The sequence below is a fragment of the Protopterus annectens genome, chromosome 6.part0 (assembly GCF_019279795.1).
Source record: "Protopterus annectens isolate FY-2018-M chromosome 6.part0, PAN1.0, whole genome shotgun sequence".
Taxonomy (NCBI): domain Eukaryota; kingdom Metazoa; phylum Chordata; order Ceratodontiformes; family Protopteridae; genus Protopterus; species Protopterus annectens.
In genome coordinates this window covers 924,359,306-924,379,244 of record NC_056737.1, presented here as the reverse complement: position 1 = coordinate 924,379,244, position 19,939 = coordinate 924,359,306, and positions in this window count along the sequence as shown.

Here is a 19,939-nt window from a genome sequence, read left to right as displayed (position 1 = left end):
TCTATTATTCTTTTTTCCAAGATATTGACTTTATCTTGGATATCTCTTAAACAAGATTCTAATCTAGCTCTGTCTAATACAGTCGCTAAGTTGTTACAAGTAGAATTAATGTCCTTCTTCAAATTAAGCAGCTTCACATTGTCTCTCTCTATAAGAATTTTAAGCCATTCTCGGGAACATTGGTGAGCAGCACATTCCCATTTATTTCTAAATGTTTTATCAATGGAGCAAGACACATCAAAGGGCTCAGATGGAAACTTGATGGCTCTTAAACCTCTGGGAATGATATCAAGGTCTAAATATCTTTGCAAGCTATTACAATTATAGAAAACAGCTGTTTCCCTGTTCATAAGATTAGTCAGTTTTGAAATAATTGTCTTTACCTCAGTAGGAAAATCCATGGAGCGTTTCCCTATATTGGCAAAAGGATTGTTTATCCGTTTATTTCGTGTTTCAATTAAGAAACGCTCCCATGCTGGAACATCCCCACCACCTTCTGTATTATTTATCCTTTCGGATCGATCAACCACTCGGTCTGGAACATTTAGAAAGCCATCCAATGTCCTTTGAGAGGTACCACCACTGTCCTCTCTAAAAATTCGTGGAACATTCAAAGCAGGATCACTGGCCATGAACCAATAGCAAAGAAACGACAAAATGAAAGAAGCAGCTCCAAAAACCAAACGACAAAACCATTAAAATCCGTTTATTCTTCACTCTCACTCTAGCGCCTCGGCCACAGTAAGCCTTCAAGGAGTAAAATACTACACACTCTTCACCAGTTATATAATCACATTAATTAACACAATAAAAATACATTAATTAACACAATAAGAATACATCAATTAATCACTTAAAACACAAGGTATTCAGTTAAATTAAATTACACTTCTCCAACTGCAGTCTGCATTTAAACCCCTAGGACACAATGTACCATACTTCAAAATAAAAACAGTTTATTTTTTAAAAGTAACTTTTCAGCAACAGTCACATCAAATTCTTCAGCAGCCACTTGTTGCAAAACAGTTGCTTGTAAAGTGTCGTTTGATCCATTGTGATATTCAAAAAAATGATTAGCTAGTGGACTTTCCTGTTTGTTGTTCCTAATATCCCTTAAATGTGACAGGCCAGGTGTTTGTTTAGCCCAGGTCCCACAATTCACATGCTCCTGACAATGAACTTGAACTAGGTTTAGCTGATGTAGCAGTGACGCCTATGGCTCCGTCGACCAATAACATGAGAACTTCTACTCTGCCCACAGAATCTACATCCAATGTTTCTGTTTCATCTGGGCATGATAGTTCGTCTTCTGAATTACCTGTGTTTGGGCGGGTTAATGCTCCATCTATAGTGAGTGACACACCTCCGCCTAACCAACAAATGCTATTTTTGAAACCAGCTGTCTCGACTATTAGTTCTGGAGCCATCCCCAAAATAATTCAATCGAATAACGCTTCTTTTTTACCATACAAGAAGAAGCTTACACCTCAGTACAGGGGGAGGTCCAGCAGTCGAGGACCAAGAAAAAGAAAATTCTCAGGAGAGAGGTTCGACTACACCAGAAAGACAAAACATTGACTGATCTGGTATTCAACCTTTCTGATATTGATCTTGATACTTCATATATTACTTTACTAAACAGAGGACTCAATTTTATTCCTGCTAATTTAGCAAGTTTGAGTGATGTCCTAACAGACTTGAGACTTTTTTTGTCGTCGGTTGTCCTTGAAACTGCTTTTTCTAGATAAACAGAGTGTGCCACCTGAGAATAATGGAGTGATTAAATTTAGACATAACAGTTGTTTTGTACCTATTATGCCTTCTCACGTTGATTCTTTACTCAAGTTGTGTGAGAACGATTTTTATGTTTTATTTTCCAATATTAGGAAAAAAGGCAGATTCTATAATTTAACTTTAAATGAATCCAAGGCATTGTCTGAACTCAAACATAATCATGACATCACTATTAAGCCTGCCAATAAGGGTGGGGGTATAGTCGTATTGAACACCATTGATTACCAGACTTATATGCTATCTATGCTCTCCGATGTAATTACATATAAAGAGATTGATGAGGATAATGTCAACTCTATTATACGCAATGTACATGATGTCTTGCATGATTTGTTAATGTGCAGGCAAATCAGCGTTGAGGTTTTTGAATATCTACATATTGAACATCCTGTGACACCTGTCATAAAAGGTCTTCCCAAGATACATAAGGAAGTTTCACCAATAGCCATGAGGCCAATTGTCACCAGTGAAGGGTGGGTTACATCTCATACATCCAGCTTCCTGGAGTATTTACTTAGACCAATAGTGAATAAATACCCTTCCATTCTGAAGGATACCTATGATTTGCTGGACACTCTTAGTACACTGACCCTTAATAAAGCTAACAATCATTTACTTATCACTTTAGATGTAAAAAGTTTATTTACATCTATACCAAATGACGTAGGCATACAGTTTATTAATGAGCTTTTGGTTAATGAAACTAATTTTAGTAATGATAGGATGATTTTGATACGTCAGTTACTGGAGATTGTGTTGTATAATAACATCTTTTTGTTTAATGACAAACATTATTTACAACAGTGGGTGGTAGCCATGGGCACCCCCTGCGCCAATACATATGCAAATCTTGTGGTCCTACAATGGGAGAAAACGTATTTGTTCAAACACGAAATGTTTAGATATATTAGATTGTATAAACGTTTCGTGGATGACATCCTTATAGTTTGGGAAGGGACTAGAGAAAATTTTGATGAATTTCTGATATACCTAGAAACAACGACCACTTTCCTTACGTTTACTAGTGAGGTCTCATCCGAAATACACTTCTTAGATGTAACATTAAAATTATCTGATAGTGGTTCCATCATACCAACTCTGTATAGAAAATCAGTTTGGAAGAACAGTCTACTTCCTTTTGATAGTATGCATCCGAGGACCGTATTTCCTGGCATTGTTAAAAGCCAGTTTTTGAGAATACAGAGATTATGTAGAGAAAGACAGTCTTTATTGGATGAGGCCGATTTAATGGAAACCTTGTTTTTGGAAAGGGGATATAGCCATACCATGGTAAGAGACATCAGGCATGATGTTTTAGGTACCTCAGATTTACAGAATCGCATGGAATGTTCTTTGACACGCAGGTTTACTAGGTCCAGAAACTGCTTTGATAATGCTAGATCACCCAATATAGGAAATACAGTTAAATATGTCACAAAATACACCAGTGACATTAGTGTTATAAAAGAGGTTATATCTAGGAATTGGAATGTGCTCTTGACAGACATTAGCACTAAAATGTTAGTAGGTAGTAAACCTAGTTTTCCGTTTAAAAACTGTGAGAATTTAAAAAAATGTTGTGCAATGATCACCATACCGTTTCACCACCTACATGTTCTACGTCAGTACTTCGAGCTACGTTCCCTTGTAACCATTGTAGTAGATGTCCCTATATAGCGAGCACACAGAAATACTGGAACCCCTTGACTCACTTTGAGTTTTTTCCCAAGTTTTACGCAAATTGTGATACAAAGAGTCTAATCTATCTTGCCACTTGTAATTATTGTCAGGCATTCTATGTGGGGTTGACCACCAGGAGGCTGCAGGATAGAATTTATAATCACCTTTATGACATCCGTAAATGTAAAGAAACCAATGCCCTAGCCCGGCATATAATGGAACATCCCTCACATAGCTTTTGCTTCAGAGTGTTGCAAGTACTAGGGCAGAGAATACGGGGTGGAGATTCGGTTAATGAATTAGCTGTAGCAGAACTAAAATGGATTCTTAAACTTGGTTCACATCTGTTTCCAGGGCTTAATAATTATGTGTCGATAAGACCAGTACTTGAACTAAATAACATTTAGATTAGAGTAAAAAATTTTTTAGTAATGTTTTTAGTAATGTTATTAGTTGTATTGTTAAATTTATATTAAATATTTTAATATTATTGTTAATTTACATATTACTTTATTATATGCTATGTTGTTTAGATAAACGTATATGAATTATTTTATGATTTTATTTATAATGCATTCATGTACATACATATTCTGTTGACATCTGAATGCTGAATTCATTTATGTGTCTGCCCTTTAAGAGGGAGTTATGGTTGGGGTTGATTGACTGTATAATTAATTCCTTAGTTAATTAGTTAATTTTCCCGCCTTACTGGGTTATATATATATAAATAGGGTGCAGTTTTTAATGTTTAATTGTCTGATGAAGCGTAGGATTCACTACGCGAAAGCGCTTACTTCTGTTGGATGAAATAAATTGTTTGGATTTGTTTTACGTTGCTGTCTGCATTTCCTTTGGTTCCATTCGTGGCTTGCTTCTACTTTTACCCTTTGCAGCATAAATAAGAAGTTATGTACCTACCATAACGTTCCATGTTAGTTGTCTTCTCTCGCCTTCTTTCTTGCTGGATGGATTCGGAGCCGATCTTCAGCTCCGACTCAGCACTTGCTAAGCTCGAGAGCTAATTTTACCAGCTCGAGGCAACCCTATATCCCATGATGCAAGGTGTGACTACCCAGATCTCGTTTGGTAGCTATAGAAAAACCCTGCCAGTAACCTTCTTCCCAGAAAGGAAGAAGAGGAACTAAATGTGGAAAGAAACAAAGCAAAGTAACCACTAGATACTAGTGACACTTCCTACTGGAGCCCATAGAAAGAATGGATCGTACCCAGAGAAGAGTACAACTTCAAGGTCTGTCCAGGCTAGGGGGAAGGAGGGAGGGACGCAAGAAAGAAGGCGAGAGAAGACAACTAACATGGAACATTATGGTAGGTACATAACTTCTTAATGTTAAGTTGTCAAACTCGCCTTCATTCTTGCTGGATGGGACCGCGTCCCTAGCACCTCTATCCTGGGTGGCTCAATGGAACAGACTCTTGAGAACTGTGGAACCAAACCTAGCCCTGTCTCTGGAGGCCAAGTCCAATTTGTAATGAGAGACAAAGGTATGAAGAATGGCCCAAGTGGCTGCCGCACAAATGGTGTCAATAGGTAGCCTATCCTGAAATGCTGTAGAAGTGGATAGGCGTCTGGTAGAATGTGCGTTTGGTTTTGAGGGCAGTTGCTTGCCCCTAAGGAGATAAACATGAGAAATGGTAGAAGACAGCCATCTGGATAAGGTCACCTTGGAGACCGGAAGACCCTTCCTGTTTTCTGCATAAGAAAGAAACAGTTGATCAGATTTTCTGAATTGTTTAGTTCTGTCCAAGTAATATCTGAGTTGGCGATGGACATCCAAACAGTGAAGTTTCTGTTCCGCTCTGTCAGAATAATTAGGGAAAAAAACTGGCAATTCAATAGATTGGTTAATATTCGTCTGGGAAGCAACCTTGGGCAAAAAAGATGGATTAGTTCTTAAAGATACTCTATCTTTGTGGAAAACCAAGTATGGGGACGGACACAGAGAGCATGAAGTTCAGACACCCTCCTGGCTGAAGTAACAGCAACCAGAAAAATTGTCTTCCAGGAAAGAAATTTTAATGAGCATCTAGCAGCCGGTTCAAAGGGGGGCAGAATCAAGGATGCCAGCATTAAATTCAGGTCCCATTGCAGAGGGGGATCTTTGATTGGGGGTTTCAGCAGAAAGATCTCTCTAAGAAAGGCTTTGCAAAGCTTGTGAGACATTATGTTTTGATCCGCTAAGCCAACATGAAAATTTGAGATCGCTGCCAGCTGGACCTTAACTGTAGAGGAAGAGGAACCCGATTGAAAAATCTCAGCTAGGAAGTCCAAGACTGACTGCACTGGAGCAGTAAAGGGATCTATGTCCCTGGACTTTGCCCAGAAGGTAAAACGCTGACATTTGCTAGCATAAATCCTTCTGGTAGAGGACTTTAGAGAAGCTACTATGATATCTCGCACGGGACTAGAAATCATAGGGAGCCTGGCTAAGGAAGGAAGTGGAGCAACCAAGCAGTGAGGTTGAGAGAATGAATGGCCTGGTGCAGATGACCCGAATGGTGGGTCAAAAGATCTGGAATTGGATCCAGATGCCAAGGCTGAACCAAGAGATGACGATGCAGGGACGGAAACCAAATTTGTCAAGGCCAGTAAGGGGCAATGAGAATCAACTTGGCTCTCAAGACGGTAGCTTTCTGAATCACTTGAGGTATCAGCGGGAATGGAGGAAAGGCATAAAGAAGTCCCCGGGGCCAATCCTGGGTTAGAGTGTCTCTGGGGGGGATGGCCTGGTAGCGGAAAGAGGGAGAAGAAGTCTGGGCATTTGCTGTTTTGGGGTGTAGCAAAAAGGTCGCAGCAAGGGACGCCCCACTTCTGAAAAATCTCGTCCACTACTGATTGTTTGAGAGACCACTCGTGTGGCATGAGAATAGCTCTGCTCAGTCTGTCTGCTAAGAGGTTGGATTTTCCCGGTGATATGCGTTGCTATCAGAAACCGGTGAGAGGAGATTGCCCATTGCCAAAGTCTGAGAGCTTTTTGACACAGTGGATAGGACCTGGTCCCGCCCTGTTTGTTGATATACCAGACTACGGACATGTTGTCCGTCTGAACTGCAATAGTCCCTAAAGGAAGAAAGTCGCTGAGGGCTTGCAACGTTAAAAGCACTGCTCTCATCTCTAGGACATTTATGTGCAGATGGTATTCTATGGGTTGCCAAGTCCCATGGACCATCCTGCCCTGATAATGCCCCCCCACCCAATCAGAGAGGCATCCGAAGTGACTGTGGCAACCGGGACTGGGGGAACAAACAGTGGACCCTGATGGAGTTGCGGAGAAGTCATCCACCAGGTTAGGTGACTCTTGCACGATTGCGTCACGAAGATCTCGTGGCGCATGGGAAGCTGCTGGAAGGACCACTGGGTGAACAACATCCACTGCAGAAGACGCATGTGGAAGCAAGCTAAAGGAAGCAGTACAATGGCCGCAGCCATAAGACCTAGCACCTTCAGGACAAACCTGGCCCTGATCTTTTTGCTGAGTAGTATGATGCGAACATACTTTTGGAGGTCCAGAATTCTTTGGTTTGTGAGTCTTGCTGACATCCCGACAGTGTCTAATTCTGCGCCTATAAAGGTAATAGATTGGCAAGGAGACAATGAAGATTTTTCGAAGTTTATAGAAATCCCCAACTGGTTGCAGGTGTGAAGAGTGTAGTCTCTGGCCTTGAGAAGTTGATGCCTGGTGGTGGCAGAGAGGAGCCAGTCGTCTAGATACGGAAACACCTGGAATCCTTGACGTCTCAGGTGAGCCGTGACCGCTGCCATACATTTGGTAAACACTCTGGGGGCTGTAGTGAGACCAAAGGGCAGGGCTCTGAATTGAAAATGACTGGTCCCCAGCCGAAAGCGGAGAAACCTTCTGGAATTTTTATGTGATAGTACGCATCCTGAAGGTCTATTGAGCACATCCAGTTGTCCTTGCCCAAAAAGGGTAGAATGGACTGAAGCGTGACCATCCGGAACCTTGCCTTTTTGACAAACTTGTTTAGTTTGCTGAGGTCTAAAATTGGTCTCCAATCTCCCGTCTTTTTGGGAACCAAAAAGAATCTTGAGTAGATTCCGGATCCTACTTGGTCTGCTGGTACTAGTTGGATGGCTCTTTTTGCTAGGAGCTTTGATACCTCCAGCTTTGCCAGCTCCCTTAGACCGGGTGAAACGTCCGGGAGGGATTGATGAGGAGCAGGATATCTCACGAAAGGGATATTGTAACCCTCGGATATGATCGACTGTACCCATTTGTCTTGAGAAATGGAACGCCAGGCTGTTGGGGACAGCGACAATCTTCCCCCGATTGCCTCCAAGGGTGGACAGTCGGGCAACACCTCAGGGGTGCTGGAAGGGTTTATCAGAGAGAGGCTCTCTGCTATCCTGATTCTGCGGACCCCCGCTGCCCCTAGGGCGGCATCTATTGTTATTACCCCCTCTGCCTCTGGGGGTAAACTGACCACGTGCGTCCGGCGTGACTCCCTGAGATTTACGGAACCACATTTTCCCTCTCTTCTGACCTTTGGGATAGGGTCTTGAAGGGGTGGAGAAATGGACTCCTATGGCAAAAAGAGTCTTGCCATCTTGCTCACACCTGGTCAATGTGTCCTTCACCTGAAGTCCGAACAAAGCCGTACCATTGAAGGGAATATTAGTGAAGGATGCCTTAAAGGGGTCTGCGAAATTACAAAGCCGCATCCAGGACTGACGCCTAAGTGCCACTCCTGTGCCTGCGGCTCTACTCGCCCCATCGGCTGCATAAGAAATGAGCCGCATGGAGGAGTTAGTTATAGAATTTAGGATTCTGAGCTGTGAGGCAATCTTCTCTTGAGCCCCAGCAGCTGACGGATCCTGAACTACGTCACCTAGTTCCTTGAGAATATCTCTCTGAAGCCAGGTAAAGTGACAGTGATAGTTCAGCGAGCGCATAGTGAAAGTCGCTGAAGAAAACATCCGCTTACCGTACCTATCCATGGTCCTAGAGTCCTTGTTAGGAGGATGGACAGGTACAGAAGGATCGGCAAGTTCCTTCTTGGTGGCAGCTGGCAGGGAAGGGGACCGAGATCTCTTCTTGGAAGGAGCCATCGAAGCCGAAGACCCTTCGGTTCCAGCTGGAGCCGACAGCTTATCGGCACCAGTCCTGGTCAAAGATACGTCGGCTCCGGCCGGAGCTGACATTGACATCGGTGCAAGTGTATCGGAGCCAGCCGGCACCGATACCACCACCTCAGAGATAGAAAGATCGGCTCCAGCCGGAGCCGATCTCGACTCCGAAGGAGTCGGAGCCACCGCCGAAGGCTTAGGAGCCACAGCCTGGGCTTTAGGTGGCTTAGAGGGCTTTCCCGACCCAGTCTTGGTCAGGGAGCCCTCTGGCTTCAACAAGCCACGTAGGATTAATTTGTTCCTACGTTCCTGCAGGACTCTCTGGCTGAAGGAGTGACAAATAGCACAGGAGTCCTGCAGGTGTAGAGGCCCCAGGCAGTACACACAAGAAGTGCGACCGTCTGTCAGAGACATTTCCTGACAGCACGAGTCACACTTCTTGAAGCCTGAGACCTTTACTTCTTTGGACATGGTATGCCAAAAACACAAAAAAACACACACACACAATCCAATCACACAGTTAGCTAATAAAAAGGTGGAAAACTGATTAACACACCCACACTTCCTGACAGAAAAATAATGGAAGGGAGGCTTAAGGCCTGAAGGGAGGAAAAAACTATCCCTATACAAAGGAGAAAGGGAATATAGGGCAAGACAGATAGGTACTAGCTAACACTAACTGTTAAAGACAGAGAAATAAGGAAAATGGTAATTTTCTGACTGACTTTAGTACAAAAATACTAAAACTCTACCTGAGCTGGTAAAAGGAGACCTCTTCGCGAAGCGGCAAACGAGATCTGGGTAGTCACGCCTTGCATCATGGGATATAGGGTTGCCTCGAGCTGGTAAAATTAGCTCTCGAGCTTAGCAAGTGCCGAGTCGGAGCCGAAGATCGGCTCCGAACCCATCCAGCAAGAATGAAGGCGAGTTTGACAACTTAACATTATACACTTCACTTCTGAAAGAAATAATGAAAGTTTCCTCAGAAAACAAGCATTTGTCGAAGACAGATGCTAAATAAATACTGTTAGAAAAAGAAATTACAACAGGAATTTCTGTAAACACTAACAGAAATAAAATATTTTTAAATGAGCATACAAACAGAAAGAGAATAACAAATCTAATAAAAAAGAAAATAGATCTCCAAATGGGGCTTATCCATACCTCTGTCCAGATTTTTGCCTTGTTTTTTGGTCTGTCCTTCATAAAATTTGTGGTTTTCTTGCAAATCATTGAGGGCTGAAGTCACTAAATAATGACAAACATTTTAGCTTCAGTCTTCAAATCCTTCAGAAAAAGAGCATATTAATGCAAAACCTGCTATACTACCAATTTTCTATGTTTATAAATGCAATATTTAAAAATCTGTCCCTATTTCTGGGTCTGTGCCCCCCCCCATTATTTTTTGTTTTTTTGTCTAGATTTCTTGCACTAAAAGGGAAAGGTATGAGCTTACCTGAACAGTAAGATGGAAAAATCAGCACTGGATCTTTTGAATAGCCAGAGAACTTTCTTCTTTTGCATGGCAGAAAAAGACTGGACACTCACTTCCTGTGACAGCTATAGGCTTCCTTCTCACAATATGCTTAGCCAATCAGCTGTCACAGGAAGACAGTGAGAGAGGAGTTTGAGCTTTTGAAAGTTGGCCAGTGCTGGGTTACCTTGGCAGATAACCTAAAATGCCTCTGAGGCGGTGGGAATGATGAACATACATACATGCACATAAACTAGAGCATGTGCAGTCACATACTCATACAGAAACACAGATTCACACATTATATGCATATGCACATTCAAACATGCATACGTACACACACAAACAAATATATGCATGCAGGAGGCCTACTGTACACATACAGGGGGTCCACATGGGAGGTATGCTTACAGTATGTGTATGTGTTGAAAATCTGCATCAACAATTTTTATTATATGGCTCTGTAAAATATGGTGACTTGGAACAGGAATTATTTTCATATATATTTGCCAACATTAAGAAATGAGATATATAGCTTACCCTTGTCTTCGTGTGTGTGTGTGTGTGTGTGTGTGTGTGTGTGTGTGTGTGTGTGTGTGTGTGTGTGTGTGTGTGTAGAGTGTTCTGTCTAATACTCTGTTGGTGGCTAATATAAATTCTGTGTTACCTGCCGAAGAGTAGCTATATTCAGAAATTATTTAATTTGGCTAGTTAAGGGGGTGTTTTATTTGTAATGAGATCAGGTTCACTCACTTTGGATGATCTCTGAAAATTCTGCAGGCAAACAGTCAATCTAAAATAATTCATGGATGCATGCAGTGTCTTTACTACTATGTCTGTTTCATCTACATTTTGACAAAAATGGTCCCCTGAAATAGTTCAATCATGTAAATAGACACACCTGAAAGTGTGAACGTGTCACAACAAAACAGTGAAGTGCTAATGAATAGCACTTACATAGAGTATTCCCACTGTTCTACCTCTGCTAGGTTACAACATTATGCTGGGTATCTAAGCAAAGGAACATCTTTGTAAATAGCTACAAACAAAAAATATGCTGTCATGGGGATTCAGAAAAAACCCGCCACTTGTGTTAAGGAATGCAGCACAATGGCCTATTTTCTGCAATGCAGTATTTTGTTACTCCGAGGCACATCAGCTGAGGACTAACCTTACTGCTGGCTAATTTGCATATCTCTGAACTGCCATTAACTACTGCAAGTGCAGATTAGCACTTTCCTGCAATAGTTAACAGTGAATCATATTAACGCATGCACCCTCTTCACATAACACACAGACACACACCTGCATGTCTGTGTTGGGAGAAAGTACAGTTGTGTACACCTACCATAAATGTAGATGTTCGAGTGTCTTCACTGTTGCAGTCATAACTGTAGGGTGATCATGCCGGCAGGCAGCCTGAGGTCGGCCAGAATCACAAAGTCTGGGTCCGGCGTCGGCTGCACAAGCTAGTACCCTGACGTCAGTACGCTCTGGTACATAGCCCTCAGCCGACGCCATCTTCTCCAGCCTTTCTTGCCCCATATGTCAGAAATCCCCAATAAACCAAAAACGAGTCCCACAAGGAAACACAAATACACCATAAAAGTGAAAAAAGAGGGGATAGGAGGGAAGGAAACACCGACTGCAACAGTGAAGACACTCGAACATCTACATTTATGGTAGGTGTACACAACTGTACTATGTTCTTCGTGTTTCACTGTTGCAGTCATAACTGTAGGGTGGAATCCCAAAGCAGAGAAGAAAGGGAGGAGGCTTAGATAGAAGAAGGGGCAGCAAGAAGGCCCTGCAAAACAGCAGAGGCAAAACCTGCCCTGGTCTTAGAATACAAAGGGAGATTGTAGTGCTTGGAAAAGGTATGCACAGAACTCCAAGTGGCAGCCTCCAAGATATCCTTGGTAGGAACTCCTCTGAGAAAAGCTGTAGAAGTGGCAGCTGCTCTAGTAGAATGACTTCTCACAGTACCTGGAAACTGTTTCCCATGATGAGTGTAACAAAATCTTATTCCATAGGCAATCCATTTGGAAATAGTTTGTTTGGAAATAGCCTTTCCAAGAGAACTGGAGGCAAAAGAAACAAACAATTGGTTAGATTTTCTGAACTCTTTAGTCTTGTCCAAGTAAAATCGTAACTGTCTGTGTATGTCCAATGAATGCAAAATCCTTTCCCCTTTATTTTGAGGATTAGGAAAGAAGGTAGGAAGGTGAATTGTCTGATTCAAAGCAACTTTCGAAATCACCTTAGGCATGAAAGTAGGATTGGTCCTCAAAGATACTCTGTCTAGATGGAAAATTAGGTATGGTTCCACAGCCATGAGAGCTTGCAACTCTGAAACCCTTCTGGCAGAAGTCAATGCTAACAAAAGAACTGTCTTCCAGGATAAAAATTTAATATCAGAAGCCGCAGCAGGCTCAAAAGGAGGCAAAGTGAGTTTTTCCAAAACATAGTTAAGATCCCAGGCAGGGACAGGAGGGGGTCCTAGGAGGCCTCAAATTCTTAGCTCCTCTCAAGAATTGTCTCACCAATGGATGAGAAAAAACAGGAGGGTCAGTATTGAAATGAGCAGATATAGCAGAAGCATGAATCTTAATGGAAGAAAAGGAAAGGCCTTTAGACAAAAGGTCTGAAAGGTAAAGCAAAATAGACGAGAGATCAGGCACAAAAGGGTTAAAGCCACGGTCCTGCATCCAAATACAAAACCTTTTCCATTTAGAGGCATAGGATTTCCTAGTGCTAGGCCGTCTAGCTTCTAGAAGAACATCCAAAACTTGTTTGGGGAGCTTAGAAGAATTCAAATTTCCTTGAAGAGCCAAGCTGCCAGGCAAAGGGTCTTGAGATGAGGGTGTAGCATCTGACCCTGATGCTGGGACAGAAGAGAAGGGTACAGAGGAAGGATCCAAGGAGGTTCCAAGAACAGATGCTGTAAGGTTGGATACCAAAATTGTCGAGGCCAATTTGGAGCAATCAGGATGATGAACTTGGGCTTGTCCTGTTTTATCTTCAGTAATACCCGGGGAAGAAGAGGAAGAGGAGGGAAGGCATATCCCGAAAGGTTCCTCCAACTGAATGACAGGGCATCCACTTTCCAAGCTGTTTTGTGGAAGGACCTGGTGCAAAAGAGAGGCAGCTGATGATTGAGATGGGATGCAAACAGATCTATCTGGGGACACCCCCAAATTAGAAGTTATGTACTCACCATAACATTCCAATCTGAGTAGGTGTATTCATTTGTCTGCAACCTGTGGGTTATGGATCCGATATCGGATCCGAACCGGCATGGTTTACCAGCTATGGATCCGAGCTCTCAGCCCCTCCCCTCACCCATAATGCCCTGCTCTCCCTTCATGACCTCAGATCGAGTTTGCCAACAGCAAGAACACCCTGAAAAGGGTAACACATCATATGCAGGAAACTGAAAGGCCAGGGGGATAGGAGGGCGGGATGGTTGCAGACAAATGAATACACCTACTCAGATGGAACGTTATGGTGAGTACATAACTTCTAAATCTGAAGTAGGAGATTCATTTGTCTGCAACCTGTGGGACAGAGTCCCCAGCTACCTGAATCTTGGGCGGCCATCATGGAAGGATATTCCGGAGCGCCGCGGAGCCAAAGGATGCTCTACCCCTAGATGTAAGATCCAACTTGTAGTGGGAAATAAAAGTATGAGATGAAGCCCACGTGGCTGCTGCACAAATATCATCTAGAGGAATCCTAGCCTTAAAGGCTGCCGAGGTAGAGACTGACCGGGTTGAATGGGCATGTACACCCTCCGGTGCGGGCCTTCATGAAGCTTGATAAGCCAACAAGATACATTGTGAAATCCAGCGAGATAATGAGACTTTAGAAATTGGCTTGCCCAAATTAAATTTAGCAAAGGAAATGAACAACTGGTCGGATTGCCTATGACCAGCCGTCCTGTTTAGATAAAATCTAAGTTGCCTGTGAACATCTAAGGAGTGAAGCTTGTATTCACCCTTGTTTTGATATTTAGGGAAGAAAACAGGGAGGTTAATGGATTGATTAATGTTTTCTTCAGAAGCTACCTTAGGAAGAAAGGACGGGTTGGTCCTGAGGTAAACACGGTCCGGATGAAAGACCAAGTAAGGAGGTTTAGCTGATAATGCTTGAAGCTCTGAGACTCTCTTGGCCGAAGTAATGGCTACTAAGAAGGCGGTCTTGAAAGATAAGAATTTCAGATCTACCGTAGCCGCCGGTTCGAAGGGGGGGTGGTCAAGGCATGGAGAACTAAGGAAAGGTCCCAAGGAGGAACCGCTTGCTTTATAGGGGGCCTAAGAAGAAAAGTACCTTTAAGGAAAATCTTACACAATTTGGCAGACATCAGTGGATTGGAGTCATGACCAATGTGATAATGAGAAATTGCTGCAAGTTGTACTTTGACCGTGGAACTGCTGGCACCATCATTAAAATGAGTGGTTAAAAAATCAAGCACCAAAGGGAGAGGAACTGTGAAGGGGTTTAGGCCTTGCCGCTCCGCCCACAAAGAGAACCGTTTCCACTTGCTGCGGTAGACTTTTCTAGTGGATGGCTTATGAGCCGCCACCAGGATGGCCTTTACAGGGGACGAAATACCGGGAGTCCTGATCAAGAGTGGAACTGGAGCAGCCAAGCGGTCAGCTTCAGGTTGTCCAGGTTCGGAGGAGATAAGTGGGATGGATGAGATATCAGATCCAGAATGGGATCTAGAATCCAAGGAGGATTCACTGAGTGAGACCTTAGGAAGGGGAACCAGATCTGTCAAGGCCAAAATGGAGCAATGAGAATCATTCTGCACCCCAACCGAGAGGCTTTCTGAAGAACTTGGAGCATCAGAGGCAAGGGGGGATAAGCATAAAGAAGACCGGGTGGCCAAGCATGCACCAGAGCGTCTCTTGGGGAACCTCCGGGAGGAGGTATCAGAGCAAAAAAACTGTCGCACTTGGTGTTTGAGGGAGAGGCAAAAAGATCGCAACAAGGAGTTCCCCACTGTGCGAAGATGCGTTCCGCTACCTGAGTATTGAGAGACCACTCGTAAGGGGTGAGAATGGTGCGACTGAGTTTGTCCGCCAGGATGTTGGACCGACCGAATATGCGTTGCTATGAGAAAGCGGTTGGTGGAGATTGCCCATTCCCACACTCTCGTGGCTTCTCGACAAAGAGGGTAAGACCTGGTTCCTCCTTGTTTGTTGATATACCAGACAACCGACATGTTGTCCGATTGAATCGCAATTGTTCCCAAGGGAAGAAAGGCCTGAAGTGCTAGCAACGCTAAGAGCACTGCTCTCATCTCTAGAACGTTGATATGCAGTAAGGTCTCTGATTCGTTCCACGTGCCTTGGACCGTCCGGCCTGCAAAATGCCCCCCCCACCCGAGGCGGGAGGCGTCCGTGGTCACCGTGGCGAGAGGGGGAGAAGCACAAAATGGGCGGCCTCCATGGAGATCTGGACAGTGTAGCCACCACAGGAGGGACCGCTTGCAAGCCTTGCTGATCGCAATGGGATGATGCATAGGAAGAGCAAGATACGACCACTGAACTAGGAGTGTCCATTGAAGGATGCGCATATTGAACCGGGCGAGAGGAAGAAGCGCTATTGCTGCCGCCATGGACCCTAGGGCCCTCAGGACCAACTCCGCCGGAACTGAGCTTGAGTGGAGAATGGCCCGCACCTGGAATTGCAGATTTTGAACTCTGTCCGCAGTGAGGAAGGCTCTTAATCTCCTTGTGTCTAACCTGGCACCTATAAAATCTATGAACTGCGTGGGTGCTAGGTTGGATTTTTCTGTGTTTATTGTGATGCCCAGACGGGGAGCAAGATGGAGGAAGGAGTCCCACGCCAAAAGTAGTAGATGCCTTGTTGGGGCGGTGAGAAGCCAGTCGTCCAGGTAGGGAAAGACCTGCACCCCCTGAAGCCTCAGGTGGGCCGCTACCACTGCTAATACTTTGGTGAACACCCTGGGGGCTGTGGTGAGACCAAAGGGAAGGACCCGGAATTGGTAGTGACTGGCTCCCAGCCGGAAGCGGAGAAACCTCCTGGAGCGCCTGTCCATTAGTATGTGGTAGTACGCATCCTTGAGGTCTATGGAGCACATCCAGTGATTTTCTCCCAGAAGGGGGAGAATAGACTGCAACGTGACCATTCGGAACTTCTCCTTGGGAACTGCCAGGTTCAAGAGTGAAAGGTCTAAAATTGGTCTTAGATCCCCCGTCTTTTTTGGCACTAAAAAGAACCTGGAGTAGAACCCTGATCCGATCTGGTCTGGGGGGACGGGCTGGATGGCTCTTTTCTTTAGCAGATGGCCAATTTCTGCCAAAGCGGCCTCCCACTGACCGGGTGGAACGTCGGGGAGGGACTTCAATTTTGGCAAGTGAAGGAAAGGTATACGGTACCCTCTGGATATGATCTGGAGGACCCAGCGGTCTGATGTTCTTGACTCCCATGCCGCTAGGTGCTCCGAAAAACGTCCCCCGACTGCCTCCAGAGTAGAGCAGCCGGGCAACCCTTCAGGGCTGCTGCGCGGGCCGTTCAGAGAAGGGTTCTCTGGACCCGAAGTTCCTGGGAGCCCCTCTGCCCCTAGGGCGGCGTCCTCCCTGTCCTCCTCTGCCACGGAAGGACTGGTTGTCCGGAGCAGGCTGGGATTGCTGCGACTTCTGGAACCACATCTTCTTCTGACCCTTTTGGTTCCTAGAATAGGGCCTCTGGGGTGCAGAAAAGCGGATTCCGACGGCAGACAGCGTCTTCCCGTCCTTCTCGCTCTGGGTCAAAGTGTCACGAACAGTCTTGCCAAAGAGGGCAGAACCATCGAAAGGGGCGTTTGCAAATGACGCCTTGAAGGGCTCCGAAAAATCGCAATGACGGAGCCAGGCGTGACGTCTAGTAACTAGGCCTGCCCCTGCGGCTCTAGCGGCACCTTCCGTAGCATGGGACAGTAGCCGCATAGAGGTATTGGTGACGGACCTAAGAGTGGCCATACGGGTGGAGTGCAGCACTTTGTCCTCCTCCGACATGGACTCTGGGGGAGATGCAGCGTATTCTTTTATAAGATCGCGCTGCATCCTAATCACATGTGCCAGGTAGTTCAGTGCCCTCACTGAGAAGGTCGCTGAACTAAACATCCGCTTCCCCAAGCTGTCCATCATCCGAGACTCCTTGCTTGGGGGATGGACTGAGGGACTCTCCTGAGCAAGTTCCCTCTTGGTGGCAGCCGCCGTCAACATGGCATCTACCGGAGGCCCCTTACTCCAATGGGCACGGTCAGCCGGGGAACTGAGAATACAGTCAGGCCTTTTTGGGATTGGCTCCACGGTGTCCGGTTCCTTCCACGCCCTGGTGGTAATGAGGTCCACCAGGGGGTCGGCAGGAGGGGACACCCAAGAGGTAGACGGGCCCGCTTCAAATGCCTCCAAGAACACGGACTCGTCCGAGGAAGACTTGGGGGCAGACCCCCCCCTTATGCGGAGCATTTCCAAGATGTCTCCAAATGAGACATCCTCAGGGGGTGATCTTGGGGAGCCTTCCCCTTCCTCCAAGTCCGTGTCTTCTGTGAGAGACTCGGGGGAGTCAATGTGCCTCCTTTTGCACATATGTTTGCGAGGAACATCCTCCGGGGGGCTGTCAGAGGATTCCTCGCAAACAGTGACCTGTTCCAAGGGAACAGCTTGGGGCAAAGGAGCGGGCTGTCCCAAAGGCCGGATGGTGGAAGCCTGACCCAGTGCAGATGGAGCGCGGGACGGAGCCGAAGCAAGTGCCGGGGGTCCGGAGACCCTCAACAGGGCCCTCTCCACTACATCAAAAGCCGAAGGGGAGCCGACCTCGACCAATGGATCCGACAATCGGCTCCCCCTCGGATCCGAGGAGTGGATCGGAGCCGGCACCGAAGCACTCGGATCCGAAGGGACAGTGCGCTCCGACACAGACGGCGCTGAAGGAGCACTGATCCCTCCGGATCCGAAGCTCGGATCCAGGCTCCGAGAGGTCGGATCCGAAGCACTGGAGGGCAGGGTCGGATCCGAAGCACCAAGTACTATCGGCGCCGACCCACCCCCGGCTCCGAAGCTGCTCGGCTCCAACTGCTCCGAACCCGGGTAGCGGGTCGGAGAAGGAGCAATTGGTTTAAAGAAAGGGGTCGAGCTCCCCCCCAGAGGGGGGGGGGAGGCAAGAGCACTCCCATCTGCATCTGGGCCTGGATGAACCTTCTCATCATCTGGTCCAGATCAGCGTCTGACAAGCTATATGTCGATCTCGACGAGGCTACCGAGGTAGGCCTTGAGTGCCTCCTGGATAGCCTCGATGGAGATCGGGTCTCCTCCTCCTCAGGTCCCGGTGAAAAGCACACAGGTGACCGGAGCCGAGGAGGGGGAGAACCAGCAGACAAGGAGGCCAGAGGAGAAGCCCGCTTGGCAGGCGGGGCCGAAACAGAGGTCTCGGCCCACCGCTTATGGTGCTTCTCCCTCCGGTCCTTCTTTCTAGCTTCCCTCTCCTCCGAACCACTACAGGGAGGTTGAGTCCCAGGAGGAGGAGGGAGGAGGAGGCCACCGAAGAAACGGTTACCTCCGAAGGAGCGGAGGCCGGAGCAGAGTCTGGGGGCAAAAGTCCCGCCAAGACAAGCTTGGACCTCCGCTCCTTCAATGCCCTGGGGTTGAACCCTGCACAAATGGAACATCCAGAAGTGAGGTGTTCAACCCCAAGGCATCTCGCACGCAGTGTGGCCATCAGCAGGGAAAGCTTATGGCCACACTCGAGCACTAGAGAACACAGCTTTGGGTTGTTCAGACATCCCAAAGAACTACAGTCACTTAAACTAAAGGTAAAAAGTAAAAGCAACTAAAACACACAACAGGCCCAAACACACACTACGCTACCAGCGAGGGGAGGGAAATTAAGTAAAAATAATATATAACACTAAAAAAGTATAATTAAGTAAAAGGGAATCCTAGACTTTCACACAATTTTCACACAAAAATTCAATTTTAAACTTTCTAGATACTTGAAAAATACACTTAGCTGCAGAGCTCAAGGAACACAAATCTGGTCACCAGCGCGGCAAACTAGATCTGAGGTCATGAAGGGAGAGCAGGGCATTATGGGTGAGGGGAGGGGCTGAGAGCTCGGATCCATAGCTGGTAAACCATGCCGGTTCGGATCCGATATCGGATCCATAACCCACAGGTTGCAGACAAATGAATCTCCTACTTCAGATCTGCAGTTATCCTGTTGAATAAGTTGGTGTCTAGCATCCATTCGTGAGGATCCAAAATGTTTCTGCTTAGGCTGTCTGCTAAGAGATTCTGCTTTCCTGGAATGAATTGAGCCTGAAGATGCAGATTCAGACTTAGAGCTGTGTCCCATAAAGCCATAGCTAGTCTGCAAAGGGGGTATGAATGAGAGCCCCCCTGCTTGTTTATGTACCACATGACTGTGGTGTTGTCTGTACGAATTAGAAGAGGCCCTGGTTGCAAAAGGTTCTTGAAGGCTAGAAGAGCATTTTGAACTGCCAACATTTCCTTCAGATTGATGTGCCAGTGAAGGTGGTTCTTTGTCCAGGTTCCCTGCTGGCAATTGTTTAGAAAATGTGCTCCCCAAGCATAATCCGAGGCGTCCGTGGTTATGATTTGAGAAGGTTGAGGTAGACGAAAAGGCTTCCCTTCGTTTAAAGCACACACCCTGGACCACCAAAGGAACTCCTTCTGGAGGCAGGGGATCAGAGGAATCAAAGTGTCCAGATCTTGGTAATGCTGAGACCATACACTTTTCAGGTACCATTGAAGCTTTCTCATATGAAGCCTTGCATTTGGAATTAACAGAATGCATGAAGCCATATAGCCCAGTGCCTGCAGGAATTTCCTTGCAGTGAGCTGAGTTAA